The sequence below is a fragment of the Camelus ferus genome, chromosome 27 (assembly GCF_009834535.1).
Source record: "Camelus ferus isolate YT-003-E chromosome 27, BCGSAC_Cfer_1.0, whole genome shotgun sequence".
NCBI lineage: Eukaryota > Metazoa > Chordata > Mammalia > Artiodactyla > Camelidae > Camelus > Camelus ferus.
The window spans coordinates 11,537,888-11,550,076 of NC_045722.1; the positions used below are offsets into that span (position 1 = coordinate 11,537,888).

The 12,189-nt window shown below is 40.9% G+C and overlaps 1 protein-coding gene across 1 annotated transcript in view; it reads left to right on the forward strand.

Moving 5' to 3' along the window:
* AP3S2 (adaptor related protein complex 3 subunit sigma 2) overlaps positions 1 to 12,189 on the forward strand; it is a 39,348-nt gene that overhangs the window by 20,339 nt on the left and 6,820 nt on the right. The window lies entirely within an intron of this gene.

The window sequence follows — 12,189 nt, forward strand, 5'->3', positions numbered from 1 at the left end:
ACACTTCAAACTCTTGTTATGTCCAAAACTGAATTTCCAACCTCCTTTATTTCTGAACTGACAGTTCTGACTCATCCTTTAGGGAAACCTTTCCTGACATTCCCCTCCTTGCTCGTAGACTGAAAGAGTTATACTTGTCTCATTCCCCCCAGCATCCTCAGCTGGTTTTGCCACTGCATTTAACACAGTGTGTTGTTTTTGCTTATTTGCCTGGTTAAGAGCACACATTCCATGTCTGGGCTTGAATCCTGGCTCTGCCACTTAGGAACTGTACGACTTGTGCCTTAGGAGCTTATGTGTGGACAGGAAATCATGATAGCACCTAGCCTATATGGTGGATGTGAGCATTAAATATATGGAAAGTGCTTAGAACAGGGCCTATACATAGTAAGTATTTCATTCTTTTGTTTGTTTGACAACCTCCCACCTCCAGATATTAAGGTAAGGATCACACTGTCTTGTTCACTGCTGTATTTTCAGTTATTACCACAGTACTTGGCACATATTAGTTATTCATTATTGAATTCATTTGTCCATGCACTATTCTAGGGAAATAGTTAATCAAACATTCCAGTTTTCATGAATCTTATATCTACTAGAGGAAAACAAAGTAAAATAAATGTTAGGTGGTGATAATTGCAGGGGAGAAAATAAGGCAGGAAAAGGAGCAGAGGAATATGGCTTGATATTTTATACAGGGCAGTTAGGGGAGGCATCTCTGATAAGATGCCATTTAAGCAAAAACCTGAAAGAAGTAAGAGAAGTGAGAGATATGTGGCTCCCTAGAGAAGCACATTCCAGGTAGATTGAACGAGTCCAAAGACCTTGGGGCCAGTATAGTTGAATGGAATTGAGAAAGAGGGGAGGTAATAGGTGATGAGGTAGGAATGGGGAAGGAGGAGCAGATAAATCATTGTGGGCCATTGTTGCAGAAGTGATTGTGAGAGTCACTGCCTCTGGAGAGGGGAGCTAGGTAAGTGTGGAGACTAACTTCTCAGAAATGTTGTACAGTGTGCATATGCCTGTTTAGCAACCTGAGTCTTTTAGTACAATCTTCTCTCTATATAAGTTTGATTGCCTAGTACAGTAAACAGTTTGAATTGCTCTCTGCTGCTCTGAGGCAAAGACTTAGCTTGAAACCAGATAAATTAATAGATTGTCTACAACTTATCCTTCACCCTATCCTAGGAACTACTGTGATTACCTCCGGAATACAGGTGGGGAGGTCAGAGAGCGTGTACAGCATACACCGAGAGTACGCCTCAGGGCATGTTAATGAGTCTGAAAGCAATGGATCTAGATGGGTGAAGACAGTACACTACATTGACATCTTCATCACTGATAAATCTCTGTGACCTTACCATCTTATGACCTCAAGAATTAAGGTTCACATTCTGTAGAAGACAAGTTGCTGAACCTGTTTCTGAGGTCGGCCAGGTCTGTACCAGGAGACGTTTTCAGCAGTCTGTGCCAGAGGGATGCCCAGGCTCATCCCCTGTGTTTTAACTACTACCAGCACTGAAAGGAAGTCAGCCTGAAGCTGAGCACTTGCTGGTTTCTTGTCCGGTCACTACACACATACGTCCCTTTAGATTTTCAGAATCCATATACCTGAATTTACCCTAAGAGAATCGTGTTAATGTTGGTTAGAGAAATCTCAGGGAAGGAATGGAAGTTTCTCTGCTGACTGGGCCTGACCCCTTGAGCTTTAAGACACTGCTCCTTTCCTGCCTACAGAGTGTGAGAAATGGGCACATTCCCCACAGGTCTGCTCCTGGCACCCTGCTGGCTTTCTCTTTATCTGTCCTTGGGCACTTATCTGCTCTGATACAAATGGCTGACAGATCTACATCTCATTCCCACCCAAGCTGAAGGCTTTTGTTTCCAGAAGTGTATAGCACCTTTCCAGCCGGGTGACCTGCCACCACTTCCAACTTAGTGTACATCAGTCCACTCATTTTCTCCTCTCTTCCTCACCTTCTTTTATGCCTGCCCCTTCACCCACTGACCCCCTCACCCATTGTCTTCTTAACTTTCCCAACTCTATCAGCAACACCATCTTTCTTCAAGGCAAGAAATCTCAGGGATGCCTACTTTGCCTTCTGTTTCCAAGTGGTCACAAGATGGTGTTGGTTCTTCTTTCAGTGTTTGCTTCAGTCCCACCTCTTCCTCTCCCTGTTCCTTTGCCTTCCCTTTTCTTCCCAGGTGACTAACATATCGGCTCTAGGTAATTATAGCAGCTATATCCATCTTTCCTCCAACCTTTTTCACTCATCTTAAGCTTCCATAGAAAACATTTCTCTCATTTTCCCTTCAGTCAACATTCTTCCCTCTGGCCTCAAAGGACCTTGGATTGTGGGACTTCTCATCCCTCAGACTCTCTGCTGAGGGGACACAGACCCCTCAGGCCCATCAGACATACCATACCTTCCTCTGTTTTTCATACATACAGTGCTAGTTCCTACCTCTTTGCCTTTGGCCATACCACATCCCCACTCTGAAATAATCCTCACCTTCCCCCTAATAAGCTTTCCAGACTTTGGCTCCCCGCTCAAGTTTTACATTTGATTAAGTCTTCTCTGAATCCCAGTATTGTTCTCCAGGCAATGTGTCTTCTTACTTATGCTTTGAAGTTTATAGTCCTAATTGTTTCCAGTAGGTTGTAAACTCTTAGAATAGTGTTGTATGTGATACTTTGTTGATTATCTGAATAGTACAGGGCACTAAAATATAGTTGATAGGCTAATTGATATAGTTGATTGATTGTCCAAATTCTTTGTGTGTTTTTTTTTTACTTCTCAAAGTACTTTTCTGATATAATGTCTCATTAATACAGCTAGAGGCCTATTTTTAAAAGCTAGATTCTAATTAGACCTTGACTTTAAGGTTATGACCTATGTATTCCCACTAGTGTCAGGTAGGACTCACTCAAGGGTGCCTTTGCTCCCGTGGGAGAAAACCTCTGGGTGGAGTCAGGAGGAGCCCCGTGCTCCCTGAGTGGGATTCTGCCTGAAGCGGCTTTGGAGGCTGCTTTCTGACTATACCAGATTCTAACGGTGAGACTTAGGAACCCTCTTCCAGACCTCCTTGTGCCTTAGTTTCTTCAGTTGTAAAACAGGAATGATACCATATTTCATCAATTCTTAGACTTCCCTTTTTTGTAATTTATAATTTTAGCATATCAAATCCAGATTTGTCTTATAGTCAGTGGCATTTCATTGTTTAATTAGCATTTCAATGTTTTCCTTTTTAGTGATACATGAAATAATGATGTGATTTATAATCAAGGAGTCTTGGCTTTGATGAAATACATTAACATCCACCATTCATGGTTATTCTGAGGATTGGAATTAGTAATTCTTTAGCTCAATAAATGATGATTTTTGTTTTTATTTTAATTTTTTTTCCTACTGTTCTCTCTCCCTCTAGTATTACCTCCTTAAATCCATCCTTTACACACCTGCCTAATGACATATTAAAAGTGTGTTTTTGACTGTCTAACTCCCTTGTTTGAATTATTCAATGGCTGTGTATCCCCCACAGCAGTGATTCCTAAGGAAAAGGAGGGCATGCTTCATTCCTTCCCCTGCCTTCCTCAAAACCCTTATGAATGTTAAGTGACACTGAGTGATTGAGAGAAGTATGTTATACAAGTGAATTTTTGTGAATGTAGAAACAGAGTTGAGGACCACTGCCAAAAGGATGGAGCTAAGGCCCTTTAACATCATTTACAAAGACCTCCAGGATCTTTCCCAGCCTGCTTCTCTGGCCTTACCTCTTGCCATTTCCTTTTTTGAAAGTCATGTTCCAGCAACACCGACTATTTATATAACTTGCCTTTAGGGATGTTACTGCTTTGTAAATTTTTGGCCCAGCATGTGAAGGGCTAGAGTGGGTAGAGTAGGGCCCAGGGCCATTCCAGGAGCAGTGCCTTAGAAGGAACAGGAAGGATGGGGATGCAGTTCATCTCCTTAGAAATGGGTTTGTGGATCTAAGCATGGCATTTGGGATTTTTTCTTGATGGTCAGATAAATTGTGCTTTACATACCTGACTGCCCGCCATTTGGTCAGATTAGAGAGAGTGATAGAATCCCAGGTGAGAGGGCAGGGACTTACTCTTTGCTGCTCCAGAGGACACAGGTAGGGCCAGGCAATGGAAATGGTTCCATGCACTTTGTAGCTCAGGACAGTTAAGAACTTTCTGACAGTTATTGTTGCTCCATAGTACACTGGACAGTTTAGGAACAGTAGTGAGCCCTCTTCACCAAAGTGAAGGATCTTTCTGTCTGAAGAGCCAAAGGATAAATTCCTGCATCGGGGAGGAGGTTGGACAAGATGACTTAAATTATAATGACTACATTAACTAGTATTCATCAGGTGCTCACTTGTAAGTGTGAGGCACATATTGGCTGAGTGCTTTGAATACGGTGACTCATTTATTTCCTGTATCATCTTATTTTCTCTTTAGAGTAGCTATGTCAAGTAAGAACTCTAGTTCTCCCCCATTTTACAGATGAAGAAATTGAGTTTTAGAGCTAGGATTCCTCAGTTTCTCCAAGGTCACACAATAATAAGTGACAGGGACAGAATTCAGACCCAGGACACTAATTTTAGAGCCTGTACTCTCCACGCTGCTCTGCTATCCTTGCTGTCCTCTCCTGCTTGAGCATCCTCAGTGTGGTAAGGAATGTATTTGGCTTTTTTTTTGTTAGCAGATAACCAGCCAGAAGGAGGATAAAATTCAAGAGAACAAGGCCTGGACCATTTCCTTTACCCAGTATTGTGCTTAGAATTCAGGATCAATATTGCCAGCAGGCAGGAAATGAGGGAAGATGAAACGGTAGACAAAAAAGAAAAAGTCCTACTAGAACATTTTAAGAAAATTACTTCACAGAGAACATTGACTCATAATAGAAATTTGTTTTTAAAAAAAAAGAATAGTATGCAGTGATTATACTTTGCTACAGTCAATGATACATACTCAAGAGCACAAAACATGAAACCAGTGAGAGGTCCTTTTATTAAAGAAGGAGAATTATTAGCAGAGCCATAAAGAATAGTTAATGAGTTACTGGGTGGTTTGCCATTCCATTCCCCCTGCCTGGGAGCCTTTTCTTCCATTTAGTTTAAGGCCTATCCTCATCTGAACTTCATATTTTGTACTTGGGTCATAGTACTTGTCACAGTTTTCCTTTTATTGTAGTTAATTCCATAAATATTTTATCTTCCCTGCTCTCTAAGCCCTTGGAGGACAGGGTCCACATCTTATCTTCATTTCTCCCTTCCAACTCTTAACATTCTACGATACTAAGCATATTTGAAAATAGACATTGTTTCAGATTACAGTCATATGGTGAAAATGAATGAATGCCTTGAACCTAATACATTATCTTGTGTATGTAACCACTTGGCAAAAAGAAAGAGAATAAAAATTCTTAATACAGAATGATTCTGCCAACAATTCTACTCCCTTAGTGTATGCCTGGAGTGAGTGTGAGATGGAAGAATTGAATCAGCTGTCACGTGTCTGTCATGTGCCTGTCATGAGCGTCTTACAATGTTCAGAGTGATTTTAATGCTTAAAGATACAATACAGATTTTCATTGTAACAAGTCAGCTGCTTCATCTAGTGCTTAACGGGGGCGAAAAAAGTAATCATTTCCGTTGGTGGAGGAAAGACTAGCCAGGTTGGACTACATAGATGATTGAAGGGATTTGGGGCTCTGTATAGTTTCCATCTTACTTGGTGACTTTAGAACTTAAACCTTATATAAAATGAGATTCCACAAGATTCATTTGCTTTTTTCATTAAAGTCTGTGTGATCATGTGAGTGAAAGACAAAGAAACAGAAAACCAGGAGCTAGGGACTGAGTCTTGTGGAATTTCAAGACAAGAAGATATCTGGAGAGAACCATGGAAATGTCCAGTCTAAAGACCAAGGAAGGTCAAAAGTGGTTCAGGAGACATTTTCCTGCTTTCTTTACTTTAGCAGAGCATACCAGGTTTCTGGAAGGCATTTTTATGCTCTCTTCCCCTTTTCATTTCTTTTTAAAGTGGATAATTTGGGAACTAGAGACTGACTCTGGGCAAAATGACTCTCAGATGATTTTCTCTTCCCCTATCGGTGCTGAGTCCATCTAGAGCGTCCTCCTACACTTTGGCCTATTAAGAGCGGCCACAGCCTCCAGCATGAACAAGGAGATAATGTGTACCCCCTCCTACCAACAATCTCTTCCCTCCTTACTCTCTGGAGGCCTTTCCTAGGAACTGATGAAACCACTCAGGCCAAGAAGGGGTAGAAAAAGTTATTAGCACTTAGTTTTTATATAGTAGACTAGATATCTTATTAGTGATTGATAGTTCTTTTTTAAAACTTGAGGGTTGCAGTATTGGCATCCTTGTGTTCCAATACAAGCACTGTGACCATGTTCTTTTGTATCTGACCAGTGTTTTATTGTCTTCTCTGTGGTAATAGTGGCTTTGAAAAAGATATAAGTATGGATAGGCAGTGGGGATGTGAGCCCTTGTCTTTTGTGGTACAACAGGCTTTTGTTGTACAAAAGCAAATGCAAAACACCTGGTAGGGATTGATCACGTTTAGAGATTCTATGGATGTGACTGAGCTTGGAGTGTGGTGTGCATTAATATGCCACTAGTGTCTTGGAAGATCTTACCTACGCTCACTGCCTGTGGAGTTCAGCTAGATGAGTTCTTGCCATCCCAAAATAGAACTGCACTTTACTATAGAAATAGCAGTATTCATGGAACTTAGTTGTAGCTGCAGGGGTCCTGTGTGGTACCACATTCCAAGTAGTATTTTGGATTTGAGTCAGCTTTTTTGTGCTGCTAGTATGAGAACCTTATTTACTATATCTATAGAAAAATACATTGTAAATTTAACACTTAAAAATAAAACCTTTGGAACATAGCCGACTTAATGTCTGGAGACTGAATTTTTACTAGAGGAAAAAGAGTAATGTTTGTTATCTTCAAGTACCAGATCGGTTTGCTTTTAGTGATTGTTGGAGGACGGAGGAAACAGAAACTGCCCACCGAACTGAGAAGCTATGTTGAGGCTGAAAAACAAGGCAGGCAGCTCTATATAGTCAATGGATAAGTTTATTACAGGTTAACTTATTCGCAGGGTGGGATCGGACAGTGATCCAGAAGCATTTGCAACTGCAGTCCACACTGCCAGGGGGCCTCTGGGACAGTTTTATAGTTAACCTAGGGTAGCGGGTGTACGTGCTTGGAAACAGGATGTGCATTTCTAATTCAAGATTTATAACTGGGTTACTAGTCTCATGGATGCCAGGTATACATCAGCAAAGGTCCTCATCATTGGGGATTAACAGAGCATAGAGGCCACCTGATCTTAATGATTATTAAACAGTATCTGTTACATACAAGGCCCCTGACAACAGAGAACGGATTTACCACACAGTACAGTCCTGAGTAGGATGAGCAGAAGGACAAGAAGAACTGTACAGGCCTACAGTGGTGTCACTTATGCTAATAGCCATACAGGGATGGTCTCTCTTGACCTGGCTTGGATTCAGGACTATTTTGACTTCAGTGAGAAATATAACCAAGGATGAACTCTTGAAGATCCTGGAATCCTCTGTCGTTAGATAGGGTTGTTGAAACTGATCTGTCTTATCTTCATCCCCAGCACTTCCAGAGTTGTGTCCCTAAGGAGCACCTCTATCATTGAAGTGACACTTTTATTTTCCTTCTTAGATTCTATCAATCCTGACATGAAAGCAGCAAGCTCATTTGAACCCACTCTTATCTGTAGAGGTTAACCCCTGTGTCCCAGGCAGTAGAGCGTGCTTCTCAGTGCCAGAAAGGGAAGCCAGGCCAACTCAAAAGGCCTGTGTCTCCTCAAAATCAGGACTTTTGAGCCAGATAAGCCAGCATTTATGAAGTACCACCATTAACCAAGCACAGTGCTCAGTATTGAGGACTCAGAGATGAGTATGACATAGAACCTGCCCTCAAGCAAAATCATAGTCGAGGAGGAGAGGCAGACAAGTGAAAAATGTGACAGTGTACTGAATTGGTGCCTCAGGAGAGATGCACGCTGGGCACAGCAGGATCACTGAGAAGAGGGTGATTATCTCAGCCTGGAGAGGTCCTTAGCCTTCCTTGAATTTACTTGGCCCAAGCCTTAGTATTCGTCACCTCAAATCTTGGAAGAATGATTTTTGTAGTCTCTGATTTTTACAGAACTGCTTAATGGGATCAGCAAGAAGAATGGTAGAGAGAGTGAGAGTTAGGGTTAGCAATTCTCAGCAGAGTCAGCAGTTCTACAGGCCCTTGTTCCAACTGCCATCAGGAAGTCTCTGCAGGTTAGACATTTAACTCTCCTCTGATGCTTCCCAGTGTTATTTCCCCCTTTCTGTGCATTTTCATAGTGAAACTGCTTATCAGGCCTTTGTTGGCACAGACCGTCTGATTCAAGCTCTTCAGAACAGGACAATCACACCTTCCAGGAGTCCCAAAGCTGTACCTAAGTACTGTTGAATGCTCAGCATGCACCAAATTTCTTTTTATTTTATCTATTAGTAAACTGGGTCACAGAAAAGCTCCCTTGGGGAGCCCAGGGCACAAACTTAAAGATCTCCATCCTGATCAGGACATTCATATTGCCTCTAGGGAATGAGATGGGAAAGGCCTCAAACATTTAGCTTATAGTGACAGAAAAGAATAGAGGGGCCAAATTGGATGCCTTGTGGATCCAGTTTCATAGAAGCAAGTACCTTCAAAGGAGGGAGGAGGATGTGACAACTTCTGGAAAAGAAAAATGAAGGGAGTGAGATGTCCAAATTTGTGGGGAGGAGAGAATAGTCTTGACAGCAGGTTAGACTGCCTTCAGAGAAATAGACATTTTGATTCTGGTAATCATTCCTCCTTTTTGTATGTTTTGGAGGATTTTAAGAGAAACATTTTAATGGGACAGAATTATAAACACCGGCTTTCACTCATTAAAGTGTGGCTGTAAGTTAATGTATCCTGATCTTGTGAAACACCAGTTTCCAACCAGCATTCTACCCACTAACATTTCTGATTCATCAACCAAGTTTCCTCTGTTGCCTCCTGTTAAAGATAACCTATTTATTAACTGAGGTTATCTTAATCTTTATGTTCAGGTGAAACTCTTCCTTGTTGTGATTACTCCTGGGATTTATCAAGAACTAAACAATCAGTAGCACTTTCTTTAAACTTTAAACACTTCTGAATGAATTTTGCTAACATTATTTTAGACGGTTGCTGAAATAGCAGAAAACTGTGAATTATTATTACTTGATAATTCATATTTGTTCAGTGCGCACTGTGTTAGGCTGGATTCAGGGCTCTTGAGGACCTTTACTTCTCTGCTTTCTTCTCTTTTAGTTTTTATTGCCACCTACATGATTCAGGTTTCAGATTTCTTTTTCCCCTCCCTGTGTTGGTTTGATCTTTTAACTCTCAGTATTCTCTGAGGTGTTTACCTACATTTCTCCTGGCATACTCTAGATCAGTCCATCAGTCAGCTCCTGCCATTTACAGAACCATTCTTTGTGATCTCACTGTATCTCTTTTTTTAGGTACATGAGTTTGGTACTATTTCTTGGCTGCCTTTTCCCCACACTCATGCTTGGCAACTTCCAGCTTTCTCAAGGCCCCCCTATCTTCACTCAGAGAAATGTCACCCATCTTTCATGGTCTACTTCATGTTCAGTGGAAGGAAGTCTTCAGTGACTTGTCAGATTAACATGGGCAGCTGGTGAGCTAATCCCTAGTTGCTCTTCCTTTGCTCATTTACACCACGGGAGTCACTTTGCTTACCAAAGGTCAGTTGTGATGGTTTCAGACCTGTTAATGCCAGTTATATTGGTATGTAATTATGTAATTTAACTAATATACAGATGAACCATGGGTGAGGCAAGAATTGTTCTGTGAAAACTAAGGTCAATGCTTTGGAAAAGCAAATTACTTTAAAAAGGAAATGAAATTGAATTAGGTATGGGCAGGATAACTATAGAAGGCTAGAGATGGAGGTAACCTAAAATCTAGAAAAATTCTGTACTTTCTGCTTCACAGGAGTGTGAGTTCTTCCTCTCCTTTAGAGAAACTGGAAATTGTAGGTGATGCATTATGGGTGAATTTTATACAAGAATAAAGGCCAGCAGAAAAGAGCTTGTTGGCCTTACATCAAAAGTTTGATGGCTCTCAGTGTTGTTTATAGCAGACAATTGTGGGCTTAGACTTTGGTGGGGAAGTCACAATAAAAGTCAAAATAACTATCTTTTATTACAGAGTTGTCGGTTTTAAGTGCTGTCCACTGGCTCTCAGTCATTGAGGATAAAGAAATCAGTATTAGGGGGATGGTATAGCCCAGTGGTAGAGTGCATGCTTAGCATGCATGAGATCCTGGGTTCAATTCCCAGTACCTCTACTAAATAAATAAACCTAATTACCTCCCTCCATTAAAAAAAAAAAAAAAGAAATCAGTGTTATTATTCTGTCTCCCTCCTTCACCCCCACACCCCCATCTCCCTAATTTTTGCTAGCTGTAGCTTTTCTGCATTGTCAAAGCATATAGCACTGACATTCTGTTGTCACTCTAATCCCGTCTTAGTCCTGCCATTAAGGAGATACAGTGCTCACTGCCAGTCTTTCTGCCATAGTTTTTCGATCACCTCTTGGTTGGCAGAAGTGTTTTCTTTTGTAGGTTGCTCAAAAAAAACCAAAAACAAAAACTCATAGGAACAATATTTCCCATTCTGTTACTCTTGGTTGACAGTCAACTGGGTGTAAAATTCTTGGGTTACGCTCTCTCTTCTTGGGAATTTTTGTCAGTATTGCTCCTTTTTCTGCTACTGTTGAATTTTTACTGTGGAAATTCTCAAGATTTTTGTCCCTTTTTTAAGTGATTTGATCTTTTGGCCTGGTTACAGAAATCCAGAATTCTCACCTTCAAGGTCTATCTCGGCACTCACTGTGCTGGGTCAGTTTGTCCCTGGGATACAATGTGCCCTTTCAGGAACATCTTGGGTTTTATTTTTGTCATCTTTATGAACTGAGTCTTTACACATTTGTTTCATTCCATGTTATTGTTTTCTTTTATGCATGTGTAGCATCTCCTTTACTGTCTTTCTGTAACTCATTTTCTCTCTATTCCTTATCACTCTTTCATTTTATATTACTTGCTTTTAAAAAAACTTCTCTCCTTTTTGTTTCTTCCTGTTTTCAGCATTGACTCCTCTCCCTTTTGTTCCTTCCAGTCTCATCTTCATCTGTATGTTTTTTCCTTTCCATTTACGTCTTCTCTTCTTGTTGTCTCCCTACCTCTCCCATAAACTCTTGCTCTTCTGCTTTGAGCTCTTGCTTCATAGTTCTCTTTTTTCAACTTTGCAAAATATTATATTTTATCTGCTCCATGGCAGCATTGTTCTGGTGTTGTAGTCTTAGTCTGCTTTTTGGTTTTCCTGTTTCATTCCTAGTTTACTTCTTGTTGTATCTTTATTTGGATCCTGTGCAGATTACATGTTTTAACTCATCTTTAAATAGGTGAGTTTTTCAGGGACTAGCTATTTGCAGGTTGCTTGTTTAGGGGAGGCGCCAAGTCTGTGTTCCAGGCTGGCTGCAGTTCTCGTGATTTCAGGTTCTGGATGAATTCCTTTGCCCTTTATCTCTACCTAGCCTAGAGAAATGGGCATCTGTGAGCTTTTCCACCATGCAAAGCTGATCTTCTCTGCTGCCACAGAGACCGGCTCTGTGAGGCAAGATTGTTTGGGTGGTTTCTCATTTAGCCCCAACTTCAGGTCCAAGGAAGTTCCTGTCTTCCAAAAACGGATTCTTTCTGGTCTCAAAGGATGTGCCCTTTACCTACAAGAAGTATATTTTTGCAGGTCTTCCTGTGTCCTCTTTCTGTAACATCCTTTCTTTTCCTTCTCAAAAGGAAAAGAGCCCTTGCTTGAGCGCCCTGCTTTTGACAGCTTTTACACCAGTTTTGAGGACTGGGATTGTGCTAATCTAATTTTGTTGAAAATGGAGATTGCATTTTTATTTATTTCTCCTTTTTGCCCATGAAACACATTTTGAATAACATTTTAAAATTATGATTTCATGATGCAGTGTTCAAATCAGAAGTCTTAACTGACGTTTTCTATTAACCAACTGCTGGTCCCCATAATACCCTA